Source organism: Rhagoletis zephyria, unplaced genomic scaffold (genome assembly GCF_001687245.7).
Source record: "Rhagoletis zephyria isolate East Lansing unplaced genomic scaffold, Rhagoletis_zephyria_1.1 Rzeph_scaffold_05592, whole genome shotgun sequence".
NCBI classification, from domain to species: domain Eukaryota; kingdom Metazoa; phylum Arthropoda; class Insecta; order Diptera; family Tephritidae; genus Rhagoletis; species Rhagoletis zephyria.
The window spans coordinates 10,750-26,405 of NW_016162675.1; the positions used below are offsets into that span (position 1 = coordinate 10,750).

At 36.7% G+C, this 15,656-nt stretch overlaps 1 long non-coding RNA gene across 2 annotated transcripts in view; it reads left to right on the forward strand.

Annotated features, from left to right (window-relative positions):
- LOC108372272 (uncharacterized) overlaps positions 1–13,655 on the forward strand; it is a 15,606-nt gene extending 1,951 nt beyond the window's left edge. The window contains exons 3-4 of one of the 2 annotated variants that reach the window (XR_001848835.1): positions 2,180–2,273; positions 13,646–13,655. This is a non-coding gene — a long non-coding RNA (uncharacterized LOC108372272). Of the gene's footprint in view, positions 1–2,179; positions 2,285–13,645 lie in introns of those variants that run through there. The other variant, XR_001848834.1, reaches the window with a different exon arrangement.
- Positions 13,656–15,656: the final 2,001 nt, after the last annotated feature.

A 15,656-nucleotide genomic window follows, 5' to 3' on the forward strand; every position in this document is an offset into this window, starting at 1 on the left:
GTCCGTGTACACGATAACTCGAGCAAAAATTGAGATATCTCAACGAAATTTGGTATGTAGGTTTCCATTAGTCNATTGAAATCGGACTAAAATTACGGCCGCTTTTCATATAACGGTAAATTTCTGAAATGCTTGAAACTGCAATATTTCGAAATTTAAGGACGCTAATTTACTCAAAACTGATACACCCCGGCTTACCATCTAGCGGTAGGGTTCGGAAAGGTGAAAACACATATATTTAATACTTGCGCCGGGTATTTAATGTTCGGCTGTGCCCGAACTTAGACTTTCTTACTTATTGTACTTATTGTTGATACAGTGAAAATAAACAACCAGCCCCTGAAGATGCTTGTGAGTTTAGCGAAACGTTGGGCAACAATAGTGGAATAACTTTGTTTTATTTGCACTAAAGGATGCAAGATCGGACAAGCCTATTAAAATATTAAAATTTAAAAAACATTAATACGAACCGATCGGAACCCAAAAATTACTTTTTTCTTTTGCTCCATCTTGTCAGATCTTGTGTAGTTGGATCATGATTTCTATAGGTGATAGTCATTTCTCTAGGTGAGGTCATTTCATAAAGTAATATCAAACTCAAATTTTTAGGCGGGCCAGTTTTTGAGCGAATTTCACGATTTTCGATGGCTCTAAAAATTCTTATTGGACTTTTTTTTGTGCGATGAATCTGAGTGTGACATTATTTTTGCGATCCGACAAATATTTAGTACAGCATTCATACAAAAAAACATCCAAAAATGACCGAAAACCGCCAAAAACATTGATTTTTGTATGAAAATGGGAAAAAATTGGTGGAAATGCATTCTATTTTTTATTTTACTTTTATGTTTTTGATAAAAAATACGTTTCTCAAAATTTTTTCGCAATAAGAAAAAATTTTTCGATTTTGAGCAAAAACTACAAAATTTTTTATGGTAATTACCAGGGTTCGGAAATATTCATATGGCCAATTCTACAGGAAAGTAAACTAGCCCGATTTTTTTCTTTCTTTCAAATATTGAACATATTAGTCATTATTGGTATTCACTATATCTGTCAGCTGCTTCTGACACTAATTCTTATCACGTCTAAGCATTTTGTATTTAATATTTTGCACCTTTTGTCGAAGGATTTTTCACGAACCTAAAAACAGTTTAAGATACTTCAACAAGGAAAAGGACAAAAATATAAGGTTTCCTTGATTTATTTTGGCCGATTAAGTTCTGAACGATAGAAACTAAATTAGTTTAACAGGATACGTTCCAAGTTAGCGAAAAAGTTGTTTAGAACTCCTATTAAGTCATAATGAAATGTACCGCAAATGTTAAGTGTAACGTAGCCAGTAAAAAACTAAAAAAGTTGATTTTTGGACAATTAAGTACCCTTTCCAAAAGGATATATAACATGTTTTCTTAGTATTGTCGATATCATACTGGTTCTATATGGAAAAAAAGAAATCATAGCTGACTTCGTTGCACAATTACCTAATAAATATGTGTAACGGGGCCAGTGCTTTTCTTTTAATTAAAAAATTTTTTTTTATTGACTTGATAACTATTCTCATTTCATTTTAACAATAAATAATAACACATATTTAAAAAAGTTTTTTCATGAACAATTACGTATTGACCATTATACTGCTAAATTTTAACAACTATTCTATTGAAATAAAGCGAAACTAACATTTGCAAAATATCCTTTGAAATCTTTATCTCTTAATATTTTGACTATATATTTGCCTATACTTCAATTAGATTTTTGGCAATATATAAATCTGATAAGTTATCTGCCCATTATACGTGATTGTGCTCATAGCACTACAATTTTATAGAATCTGATACAAGTCTAGACCAGACTATGAAAAGTTTATAAACCTATTTATTTTGTTAAAAATTGTTTATGTGAGAACTTTTCTATAGAACTGCGATAAATGCATTAACATCTCTTTTATCTAAGGTTAACAAAGTTGTGGAAACCACCGTATCTGATTTGAAATTGTCTTGGATGGCATTGGAAAAAAACAATGATTCAGAAGGGATTAAAAAGAAAACGCACAACATGGTACTTTAGATGAGATTTTGCATATTTTAAGTTAATAAACATAAGTGGTTTTTGTAGTAAAGTTAAATAAATATTATTTGCGACGATAATACGAAGATTCTCCTGTCAAACATTTTAGTGTAGGATTTTTGACCTAGTTAGAATTTTTAAGGATAATCGAGTTGTATTTTTTAATCCTGCAATAGAAGATCCCAATTTTAGCTCAAACAGTTGTTTATGATGACAGAATCAGAATGCGGAAAAAATGGATGGACAAAGCCTTTTGGTTAAACCTTGCCCAAGCGAACCGGACGTGTAATGTGGCCAGTATTTTGTGTAACGTTGCCAGTGCCCAAATTTTATGAGCAAAAATGGTTAAAAAACTAAAATTTACAACAATTGGGTATGCATTCATTGTAGATGAGATACTGAAAAACTAGCAGAAATTTCAAACTTTCTGGCACAACCCATAATTAAACTTCCAAATAGTGTAACGTAGCCAGTGCACATGTCTATAACTTTGAAACCCAAGGATTTATTAAAACCTTTCTTTTACAGATACATAGATTGGACCGTGCCTGATCATATCACCTAAACAGCCAAGTTGGTTTTGTGTTATTTTGTGGATAATTGATTTAGACTTTAGAAAAAATGTGTACGAATGTAACGTAGCCAGTCAAATAATCGGCCATATATGAACGTTCGCGTACATACCTTTATGATTTCATACGCGAACGTGAACGTATCAAATATTCCTTATTGCTTCTCGTTCTCTCCATATATTAGCAACCTTTTTTACACAAATATTTCACCGGTGCGTTCGTATAATGGCGGCCACAAACATGTAAATGTACCTGACTCCTAAGTACAAACGTTATTATTGCCAATATGCAATACGGACATCCATATATCGTGACTTAAGGGTGAAAAGGTGCCAAGTCCATTTTTAGAAATTTTTCAAGAGAGACGAAAAATCGATGTTGTTTCGTATTACCTGTCATCTGCGATATAATTTATGGCGTACTTGGACCAAGATTCCAGAAAAGTCTGCCAATGGGCTCGTACTAAACCATATTTTAGGCGGAAGTCTTCCCAACCGAAGTCTGTGTTCGCGAATGTCATCGTAGAAGGCAAATGAGGTCAGAATAAATATTATGTCGGACATTCAGGCAGCTTTAAAGGCCTTAGAGTCTTTTAAAATGGCATCAAGGCTTGTAAACTCTTGAACCACCTGCGATCCCACAATAGCGTCACGCATGAAGGGTTTGAAGGCAACAAAAGGGCTGACTGTCTCGCAAAGCGTGAAGCCCAAATGCGCTTGCATGGTCCCTAGCCTTTCTGTGGTACATCTAAAGGATACACTGCAGACCTACTTAGGAGCTAGCTGGGAATAGTCTCAAATTGCTGCCTACTGGCGGAAGTCAAAGGAATAAGACAATCAAAGATATGCATAACTATGCAGCAGGAACTCCAAAAGACACCTTGAACTTAGAACTCTTACTGGCTACCTGACAGCACACTGCAAGTTAACGTACAGTTTTAATTAAATGGGTCTTTTTGTGGAGACGGTAGGGTTTGTCGGCTGGTGAAAGAAACCCCAGAGTATATTATATGTGCCTGTCCACGAAGCATGAATCGTAGATTGATACACCTTGGAGAACGATTGCCTTCGCCATCTAAAATTTGGAACATGGCCTCATCCAAAGGTTGGAGTGATTACAATTTTGATTTAGCACAATATATCTTCTTAGGTCGCAGCGCGGGTTTCTTCGACGTAATAATAATATCGTCACTAGATACGAATAAAGAGCTCGGAAAAACTCTTTGGGGAGTTCTGGGGAATACTGTTGCACTCGAAAATATAGTTGACCGCGGGTCTTTCTTCGCTGTCAAAGAGGTTAACGCGGCTTTATTTGCCGTCACCTATGTTAAGAGTCTTTCTTCGCCGAAAGTTTTTTACGCCTCTTTTTTCGCTATCAACTTTTGAGCTCGCGTCTTTATTCGTATCTAGTGACGATACGTAGTATGTATGTGTAAAGAGACATATGTGCCCATGGATAAGTCTGTACAGTAAAATGAATCGTTATACGCAGTTAATTTGTTTTTATTAATCTAGTTGTGATTTAGTTTTACTAAATGTTATGTTAACTATGGTTCTAAAAAATTTGACATTGAAAACAAATATTAAAACTCAAAAAAATGTTTGGTAGGTTTTGGTTGGTTATGGTAGGAAAATTTGGTAGGAAAAAAAATTTTTCTCTGGCAACGCTGTTTGTAGCTATAAGTTGCACCGATACGTTCGCAAACGTTCACTGCTGTCGTTCTCGTTCATAAGTGAATGTAAATGCTGCGTCAAACATTCGCGAAAAGTTGGTGTGGCTAGACTATTCTATGCGAAGGCAATTACGTTAAATGCATAAGATTTGAACCGTTCATTCGATTTTCAAAACGGAAGTGTCAAATGAAAGGGGGCCTCTAGATGGCCAGTAAGGTTATATTTTATATATTTATAGTGTTGCCACCTGCTTATAAAATTATGATATTTCTAACGTTCGCCCAATTTTCAAATATTAGGGGTCAAACGAAGAGACTTGGCCAACAGATGGGAAAGTGGGGGTTATTTTTTAGAATAGGGTTGCCACCTTTTTATATGCCCTCGTTTTCAGCTTATTAAGTTAAGCGACATTTGGACTAGTTTTTACTATTTTTTCTTTTGTTTATTTTATGTTTATATTTTTTTTATAAAAATCTGACCAATTACATAACCAGCACCACATAAATCCACATTTCAAACTTTAAGAACTCCACCAAAAAATTTCAAAATTTTTTTTAGGTACACAGTTTTATTCTTCTTCTTATTTTGCGCTGTAACCGCCTAAGCGATTTTGGCCGAGCTCAGCAAAGCACACCAGTCGTTTCTCTTCTGTGCCAACTGACGTCCATTGGAAACACCAAGTGAAGCCAAGTCCTTCTCCAAATGATTTTTCCATCAAAGTGGGGGCCTCCTTCTTCCTCTGCTCCAACCAGCGGGTTCCGAGTTTAATACTTTTAGAGCTGGAGCGTCGGTGTCCATTCGAACGACATGGCCAAGCTCATACAGCTCATCGTTCCATCGTCTGCGATACTCGCCGTCGCCAACACGGAACGGCCCGTAAATCTTCCGCAAAATCTTTCTCTCGAATACTCCAAGAGCCGCGCCATCGGATGTTGTCATTGTCCATGCTTCTGCGCCATATACCAGCACGGGCATGATGAGTGACTTATAGAGTGTGGTTTTCATACGTCGAGAGAGGACTTTACTCCTGAATTGCCTACTCAGTCCAAGTAGCACTTGTTGGCAAGAGTCATTCTGCGTTGGATTTCCATGCTGACATTATTATCGGTGTTAATGCTGGTTCCCAAGAAAACGAAATTCTCTACTTTCTCGAAATTGTAACTGTCAACAGTGACGTGGGTGCCAAAGCGCGAATATGCTGACTGTTTGTTTGATGACAGGAGGTACTTCGTCTTACCCTCGTTTACCACCAGGCTCATTCGCTTTGCTTCCTTCTCCAACTTGGAAAAGGCAGAGCAGACTTCGCGGTTTTTGTTACCGATGATGCCGATATTATCGGCATAAGCCAGCAATTGCACGCTCTTGTAGTAAATTGTTCCCGAGCGGTTCAGTTCTGCAGATTTTATTATCTTCAACATCAGATTAAAGAAGTCACTTGAAAGGGAGTCGCCCTGTCTGAAACCCCATTTATTGGCGAACGGCTCGGAGAGGTTTTGCCAATTCTGACGGAGCTGGTGGTATTGCTCAACGTCATTTTACACAGCCGTATGAATTTTGAGGGGATGCCAAATTCAGACATAGCGGCGTATAGGCAACTCCTTTTAGTGCTGTCGAAAGCGGCTTTAAAGTCGACAAATAGGTGATGAGTGTCGATCCTTTTCTCGCGGGTCTTTTCCAAGATTTGACGTATTGTGAATACCTGGTCTATGGTGGATATGAGAGGTCTAAAGCCACACTGATAAGGCCCAATCAGTTCATTGTCGGTGCGCTTCAGTCTTTCACACAATACGCTCGATAAGACCTTGTAACCTACGCCTAGAAGGCTAATCCCGCGGTCGTTTACGCGAATGGCGGGGTCGCCTTTCTTGTGGGTTGGGCAGAGCACACTTAAATTCCAGTGGTCGGGCATGCGCTCATCTGACCATATTCTGCACAAGAGATGATGCATGCACGTTATCAACTCCTCGCCGCCGTACTTGAATAGCTCAGCTGGCAGACTCTCAGCTCCAGCAGCTTTGTTTTTTTTCAGCCGCGTTATTGCTATTCGTACCCCGCCATAGTCAGGCGGAGGAACATCGGCTCCGTCATCATCGACTGTGGGCTCGGGTTCTTCTTTTCCACAACTTTCCGTGCTGCTACCATTCAGTAGCGTGAAAAAGTGTTCCCTCCACAATTTTAGTACGTTCTGAACATCGGTGACTAGATCGCCATTGTTGTTCTTATAGGAGTACGCCCTGGTCTTTAAACCCTCCGTAAGTCGACTAACTCTCAGGTAAAATTTTCGGGCATCCATCCTGTCGGCCAGCATTTCAAGCTCTTCGCACTCACGCAGTTTTATAGCCCATTTATGTAAGTATGTGCATATGCGAATCAAAACCTTTATCTAAATTTGAGCTGGGCGATGAAATTACATGTATAATTAAGTGCGTCTTCGATTACAATTACTTTAATCCCAGTTTCAAAATAGTTTGAATTAGGATTGAAATAATCGTAAATCGAAGGAGTATTCGATTAAATTATATTAAGAAAAATTAGTTAGTAGCACATATCAATTTAAAATTACTTTTTTAACTGTGAATGTGTGAATTTTACTAATTTCTTAGCTAAAATCACTAGGCATAAGAATTTGTAGGCATGTAAGAAAAACACGCATTTTTCAGATAATTTTGAATTCGGTAACCTTAAGTTTACTTGAAAAATGTTAAACTCCGCTCCCTTCTTGCTCACTCTTTATATATTATCTTATAGTATCACGCAATCATGGGCGACCAAAGCACTCACGGTGTTACATGAAATACAACCTTAGAAACTTTACTAACTAATTGTTTATACCGACACATAAAGCGCTTTGACCCAGTTCGCTGTTATTCAATATTTCAATACGCTCTGATTTTCAAAAGTGTATTGATTCGAATTTGATTTCAAACCGGTTTTTTATTTCTCAAATCGGTTAGAACACTTAGAAGAAATTCACGACCAAGTCGAACCGGACTTGCTGCATGATAATAGTTGCACGGAAAAATAATAAGCGTTTACAATAATATATATTTGGTTGACTGTGCATCTCAGAAACGAAATTATTTTTTTAAACCGTCAGATTAAGAAAACCCCTCCAGATAATCATTAGATTATGGAACAGGACGACAAGGGCATGGAGATGATCCTTCTGTATGAAAATCTGCCGGGCTCGAGTAAATCCAAAGGACGATTTTTTTTTTCATCTTCAAGAAATCTGGCAACGTTCGTACTGTGCGGTCACTTAAACTTTCGCTTGAAAGAATTTCCAAAGTTTAACTCGTTTACAAAGTGCTAAGCAGTTCTAATTTGTGTTATTCACACCGTAAAAAGTTTACTGAAGCCAAATTCCAATAAATTGACTTGATTTAGTCATAAAGTGCGTTGATTGAAAAGTTTTATTTAGTCGGCCTTCGTGCATATTTGCCTGTTTTGGTGCATTATTGTTGCTTTTGCGTGAGAGTGTAAGGAATATCGCATTTGTTTGTTCATTTTGCTTTCTTTCGCGCTTTACACACACCTTTGTTTATCATCGACAGTCGCTTTCTTGGTGACAGCTGATTTTGTTAACTCAGTGGCTTTAAAACTGTTAAGTTCAGCACGGTTTCTAACCATTGAACTTCACTAAATAAGACCACTAGCTATTAAACTGCCAATTACTGTGAGCTTGAAACGTTTTCGTACAATACATTCCTAATTTCGCTATTTTTATTCTTTTTTAATAAAATTCGCTAAAAATGTCCTGTCTGTTCGAAAAATGTAATGTAAAAGCCGGTTCGGACCGTTTTGTGGCGTGCTGGCTTTGCGATGAACTGTCTCATTTAAAGTGTGCTGGTATTAATGGGAGAGTTCTGGATATGATTATTGGAGACAATGGACTTCGCTGGTCATGTCCAAAGTGTAAAAAAACTGTTGTGGATCTCTGTAAACTATTTAGAACCGCTAGAAATGGATTTTCGGAGATAAGCAAAGAGCTAAAACTGCTCAACGAGAAGTTCAAGAAGTATGAGGATGAATTCAAAGAATTTAAATTATTAGATACTTCCTCCTCCTCTCCTTCTCCTGGAAAAGGTCTTAAGAGACGTAGGAGAGGCGTGGAAAATATTGTGTTGAATCCCATCACTGTGGACCTGGATCTTCCGCAGAACCGCCCACTTTTGACTCCAGCTATGAACAAAGAACTCATAAGCTTTAACACACCGATTCCTCGGCGGACTGAATCTCCCCAACCACGTCCTTCTTCTACTGGAGCCTCACTAAATTCCTGTTCAACAGCTTCATCTCAACCCTCCACCACATCTGAAGCCATCTCCGATTGCGTCAACACCGTTCCAATGCAAGTAGTCGTTGCTCCTTCCAAAAACTCCACAACTACATCTCAACCCCCTACCACATCCGAAGCCATCGTTGCTCCTTCCAAAAAGTTGACAGCTGTTCCGCAACCCCCTGTTCCGCAACCCCCTACCACATCTGAAACCGTTTCCGATTGCGTTAACCCCGTCCCGAGGGATTTAATCGTTGTCCCTTCCAAAAAATCGGTCTTTATATCTAGGTTTTCAAAAGATACCACTGTCGATGATGTGAAGGGGTATTTAACTTCCAGGCTGATAGCAAATGAGTTGCATGTACGCAAGTTCAGATTCTCGTATGAAAGAAGCATTTCTTCTTTTAAAATAGACATATCCGAAGACTGCTTTGATAGAGTAATGAGCCCATCTTTTTGGCCAAGCGGTGCCTTCATTCGCGAATTTGAATTTAGATCTAGACCGCAAGGGCAAAATTTGGCTCAACTTCCGCTTTCCACCTCGGCATCAAAAAACTAATAAGTAACCTCACCATTAGCATTTACTACCAAAATGTGAGAGGTTTGAACACAAAGCTATCAAGGTTACACTTGCAGTCCTATGATTTTGACTTCAAAGTACTGGTGTTTACTGAAACCTGGCTCAAGCCGAATGTGTTCAACTCGGAAATTTTGTGTCCTAAGTATGAAGTGTTTCGAAACGACCGTTTAAATAAAAAAGGTGGAGGCGTCTTAATCGCTGTCCAGACTGACCTTTCTTCTGAAGAAATTGAGTTCACTGACACCGATGAAGTTGAATTCCTCTGCGTTCGAATAAGATATCATTCTATTAGCGTTTATCTTGTTGCTGCTTATATACCACCTAACTCGAGCCTTTCTGTTTATTTAAAACACTCCTCCTTACTGCTCTCTCTACATGCCATGGTGAAGCCCTCCGATACTGTTATTGTCCTGGGTGACTTCAATCTTGCGGGTGTTTCTTGGGATCTAATAGATGGTATTCTAGTACCAAATTCCTCTCGTGATCTCTTCAATCAATTTTTGAACGATCTGTCAGATCTTAGTCTTTACCAGATCAACTCTGTTAGTAATAACTTAGGTAAATGTCTGGATTTAGTTTTTGTGGACGATGTTTCCAACGTCACAATAGCCCCTAGCTATGCTTTGATTACCCCTGTTGATTCTCACCACCCACCACTAGAATTGTCCTTGATAAATTCACGCAACTCATGTTGCTTTATCAGTAAAAAATCAAGGGCGGAGCGTTACTCATTTAAAACAGCAGATTATAATAAACTTAGGTTAGAGATATCGAAGATAACTTGGCCCCAGTATGATGGGAATGCTGAAGATGGTGCCTTACATTTTAGCAATTCCTTACGCCATATTTTAAGTAAAATCATTTCTCTTGTTAAGGCAGCTAACGTAACGTCTAACGCTCAGTGGTTTACTGGCGAATTGAAACGCTTAAAAAATCAAAAATCCAAAGCATTTAAGCTTTTTAAAAAATCTGGCTTGTCTTCTCACTACTCCGCGTACTCCATTCTTAGGCATAAATACAATGTATTGAACAAAAAGTGTTACAATAATTATATTAACAGGGTTCGACTCAATATAGTTTCTAATCCCAAATCGTTTTACGCCTTTGTGAACACAAAGCGTAAGACTAACGGTTATCCCTCAACATTGAAGTTAAATGACTTAGTCTCCAGTGACGAAAATATTATTGCCGATATGTTTGCTGGTTTCTTCGAGTCAAACTACTCTGCCAGTTCTACATCTTCCCAACTGAATTCGAATCTATCTAGCTACCCATTCGATCTGCCATCATTTGATTGTATCCGAATTCCATCGATATCTGCTGCGGACGTCCTCATTCATTTGAATTGTTTGAAAATTTCATATACAGCTGGCCCAGACGGTATACCCACAAGTGTTCTTAAAAGTTGTGCAGAGTATTTGTATAAGCCTCTGGCAAATATTTTTAATGCTTCCCTAAAACAGGGTGTCTTCCCATCTTCCTGGAAGGATTCGTTTATCTTGCCACTTTATAAAAATGGAAGTAGGACTAACATCGTAAACTATAGAGGAATTGCGAAGCTTTGTGCTATTGCTAAAGTTTTTGAGGCAATCGTTACGGAAGAACTATCTCACTCTATTACTTCTGCTATTGATCTATCGCAACACGGTTTTTGCAAAGGTAAATCAACTGTATCCAATCTTCTTGAATTCACTACTTATGTGTCTAATGGGTTTAAAAACAATCTTCGAACGGACGTGATTTACACTGATTTCAGCAAGGCATTTGACAAGGTATCTCATTCAACCCTTATATATAAACTTGATCGAATTGGCTTCCCTCCTATTCTTCTCAGCTGGCTTTCTTCTTACTTAGTGGATAGGAAACAAAGAGTAATTTTTAAAAATTGTACCTCCCGGCCAATACATGTCACATCCGGCGTACCTCAGGGCAGCCATATTGGTCCCGTCTTGTTTATTTTATTTATAAATGACCTTCCTAAGGTGTTGAATTACTCGAAATGCTTAATGTACGCTGATGATGTTAAGCTCTTTAAGTACATTAGTACTGCAGAAGATAGGGAGCATTTGCAAGCTGACCTAACCTGCATTTTCGAATGGTGTGAAGCAAATTCCATGTCACTAAATTTGAAAAAGTGTAAATTCATGACCTTCTCTAGAAAATCGTTCTATCCAAATTCGTATATGATATCTGACCACAATGTTGAGCAAGTGACCAATTTCATTGACCTAGGTGTAACTATGGATCCGAAACTAGAATTCAAGTCTCACATAAACTCCTGCGTGATTAGGGCTAGAGGATTGTTGGCTTTTCTTAAGCGCTGGGCCAAGGAGTTCAACGATCCTTATGTCACTAAAGTTCTCTTTACCTCTCTAGTTAGACCGATTTTGGAGTATGCATCTATAGTATGGAATCCTAGCTATCAAATTCATAGTGACAGGCTCGAATCAGTGCAGAAACAGTTCCTGTTATTTGCCCTCAAAAATTTATGTTGGGACTCGTCTAAAAATCTCCCACCCTACAAGGATCGCCTGAAGCTTATAGATTTGCCGACGCTTCAGAGTCGTAGAGAGATGCTTGGTGTTCTTTTTTTAATTAAATTAATGAACGGGATGGTCAGTAGTCCCTTTTTACTGAGTGAGATAAATTTTTGTATTCCTACAAGACCCACGAGACATTTTAAACCTATTGTGTTGAGTATTTGTAAATCAAACTTTGAAATGCATGATGCTTTTCGGTGTTTATGCCAAGATTTTAACAAGCATTATGATTGCATCGACATATCTGAATCGCTTTTTGTAATAAAGAAAACATTGCTCAACAAGTTAACTAAATAAACTAATATCTGCAACCGTGAACGAAAAAATTACACAATATCTATGACTGCTTAGTACAATTGTAACGGCTTCGTATATTTCCGCGACCGCGTAGGACAATAGGAGCAGGGATCGGAAACTCGGCCTTTCCGACCTCGCCCAACAGTTCGTCTATAGCGTGGAGCGGAAACTAGGACTTTCCGCCTGCCTCACTTACAAAGTAACGACTACGGGAACATGGATCGGAAGCTCGGCCTTTCCGACCATGATCAACGGCCTGTAAACAGGGCGGAGCGGAAACTAGGTCTTTCCGCCCGCCGCACACAAAAGTAGACTGGAGACAAGGCCTCGCCAGCTACCCAAATTGCTATTGAATATCATTGTTATCTTTACAAGTTAATATTTATAATTATTTCACTCTGTAATGTATCACACATACTTAAATATTCTAACTCTTTTTATCTCAACTGTCTGTAAGAAAACATTTTTCTGTAGACTAAATAAATAAATAAAATAAATAAATAAAAAGAAGACGCCACGAGCTTGCGTCATATCTGAATCGTCAGATTATTGAATGGGAGGTTCATTCGGATCCATTTAACATCCCTTGTGAATATCTGACGCGCTCGAGTAAATTTTTTTGTCCCCCATTTTGGACCCTTCCGTGCGCCCATCCCCACCATGCAAACCGGCAGATTAGCATATTTCCGTCATGATAAACACGTTTGATTTATTCACTATCAACATCTGACGTGCTCGAGTAAATCCATGTAACTGTTTTTTTTTTTACAATTTTGGAAGCCTGTACATCCTCTACCCACCATTGGATAGAGAAACATCACATGACCTTTTTTTTCTTCAGGTCAAAATGACGCTCGAGTAAATCCCGATTTAGCATCGTGGCCTCCCCTACTATCACATTTAGTATTGTTATACTTTGGGTATTTTCCAAATCTACATTCGCGCCACTACAATGTTGTAAATGCATGCATGTATGTATGTACACTAGGGTGGTCCAAAAACAGTAAAGTCGGTTCTATATCGAAAAAAGTACACCCCTATTTTTTTATTTTGAAATCAAAAAGTATTTAGAGGTCGCTCAAAGCGCTCAAAGTTTTCCATGTATTTTATATGGGAAAAATAAAAGTTTTCGTATAAATGGTATAGAATTCTTGAAAATCAATATTTTTCGATCGGAAAACCCTGGTTCTGTTCAGGATACTTTCAATAATAATACCCAATTGTTTATTTAACCACTTTTTTAATACTAAAGATTTGTTATTAGTCGCCCCATTGCATTTTTCGGGGTTGATGTGAGTTTTTGGCGGACCTATAAATTATAGTTGCGATAAAAAATGGTTAAATAAACAATTGGGTATTATTATTGGGAATCTCCTGCTGACAAACTGAGTTTTCTGGTAGAAAGATATTGATTTTTAACTCTTCTATACCATTTCTACGAAAAGTTAAGATTGGTTAAGATCCGATCAGCGGATCATTAGATATATATATATATATATATATATATATATATATATATATATATATATATATATATATATATATATATATATATATTTTTTTTTTTTAAATGGGAGTTGAAGTCGGGTTTCTTTTGCTAAAAATTACTTGTTAAATATACCTGTGGTTGGCAGTTTGCTTAAGCATTGCATACACACACCCGCATACATATCGTCGCCTCAGAAAACGGATGACGAATGTGCAAAATCACGATTTTGGGATTTTGATGCAGATTTACTAAGTTGGACATGCTCTTTCGATTTATGCAATCCATTTTTTTATATCTCCATTAGTTTTTGAGATATTTCGTGCGCATTTTGTTGTATGTTACATAATATTAATGATTGGGTATGCCTTTTGTTGTATGTGCTGAAAATGCGTCACATACGACAAATTCCCAAACAAACGTACCTTTTTTTTAATCATAAAACGTTTGTCGTATGTGGCACATATAAACGGTAACATAAACAAATAAAGCATAAAACAAAGAGATGAACCAATTTTACATAAGAATAAAAAAAAAAAACATAAGCTAAGAGTAAATGAATAAAACATTAAAATAACATGTATAAGGCAACAGTAATACTGCGTGTTAGCAGAGACCTTTGAGATCATCATGTGTGCTGACTTTGACTGCCGCTGAGTCCCTTGAAGTTTTAATGAAAACGTCACCACGTAAAGTAAACACAGAAGCCAGATTTCCAACNAGTTTTAATGAAAACGTCACCACGTAAAGTAAACACAGAAGCCAGATTTCCAACTCTCTTTATTCGGATATGTATAGATTTTAATAATTATTTAGTGATATTTCAGCCAAATCAGTGTTGTACAAATGACATGTAAACAAACCGACTGACGTTTTTACAGGAAATAGTGCTTTTTGCGTTCCCGTGCCCTTCTGCATCTGTTCTCCTTTTACTCTCACTTGAGAGAGAAAAATTGTAGTTTGACAGTTCCACAGATTTTAGTCCGAAGTTCAAAGGAACATACTATTTTCCACCAAAACTAATTTACAACTAAATAGATTTGCCTTCTTTTGCTTTTATTTATCATTGCTGTTATTTACTTTAATTTAATATTATTTTTAAATTTGATTTATTCTCAATATGACTTCCTTTTGTTGATTTTATTTTAGTTATTTATATTAATTTACTTCAATTTTATTTTATTTTATTCAATATAATTTGGTTCAATTTAATTTAATTTAACTGGTTTTAATTTAATTTGCGTTAATTTGATTTTATAGATTTTTCTTAATTTCTATTTAGATTCTTAAATTTTATTTTAATTTGTAGTTTTATAAATTATACTTTATTTTATCAATTTAGCTCGATTCAATTAAATTTATCTAGGCTTATGCAATACCGATTTCACGCTCCCTCTAGTATCGATTCAATCACTTTATACTTTAATTTGTTTAACCACAGTACTTCCCTTAAACTAGTTTTAGGTCACTTTACTTTTCATAATTTTTAGTTTATTTAATTTGAAACAAAATAAAAATTTCAAAATTTTTTTTTTAACCCGTAACTGATTCCGATTAAACGGCACCAACACAAATCTTATATATTTTTTTTATGTTTTTATTTTACACAAATTTATTTCCCGAACTTTCCACGTCACGTTCACACCATTTGAAGCAGACTTTTGGTTTGATTTTACACTTCAGTTATTTGAAACAAAGGGCGTGCGTGGATCGGGGAACGCTGGTGAATGATATTTTTACTATGGTGAGACAGTTAGCCAATCTGCTGTGTGAAATTAAATCATTTTTGATAGCAGTAAATTTTTAACAACCGCAGAAGGAATACTATAAATTTAAGAGAAATAAATATTAAAAAAAAAACATGTACCATCATTGATTGCAACTCATCAATTTAAGCTTTTGATCAATTTAATTTGAATCAATTAAAGCTTTTAAAACATTAATTAAATTCATTTACAAGAAATATTTAATATAGTGTAATACTTCTTAGTTTTGGCCACCACCAAAAACTCCATTTTCTAATATTTTATTGCTTTTGCTTAAATTTGGGGCAGAAAAATTATACACATCACCAATCTTTGCAGTTGTCAAAATTTTCTATACATTTGCCAAAAATTTCACTAACCTCGAGAGCTAGTATGAGCCAAGGATGACACGAA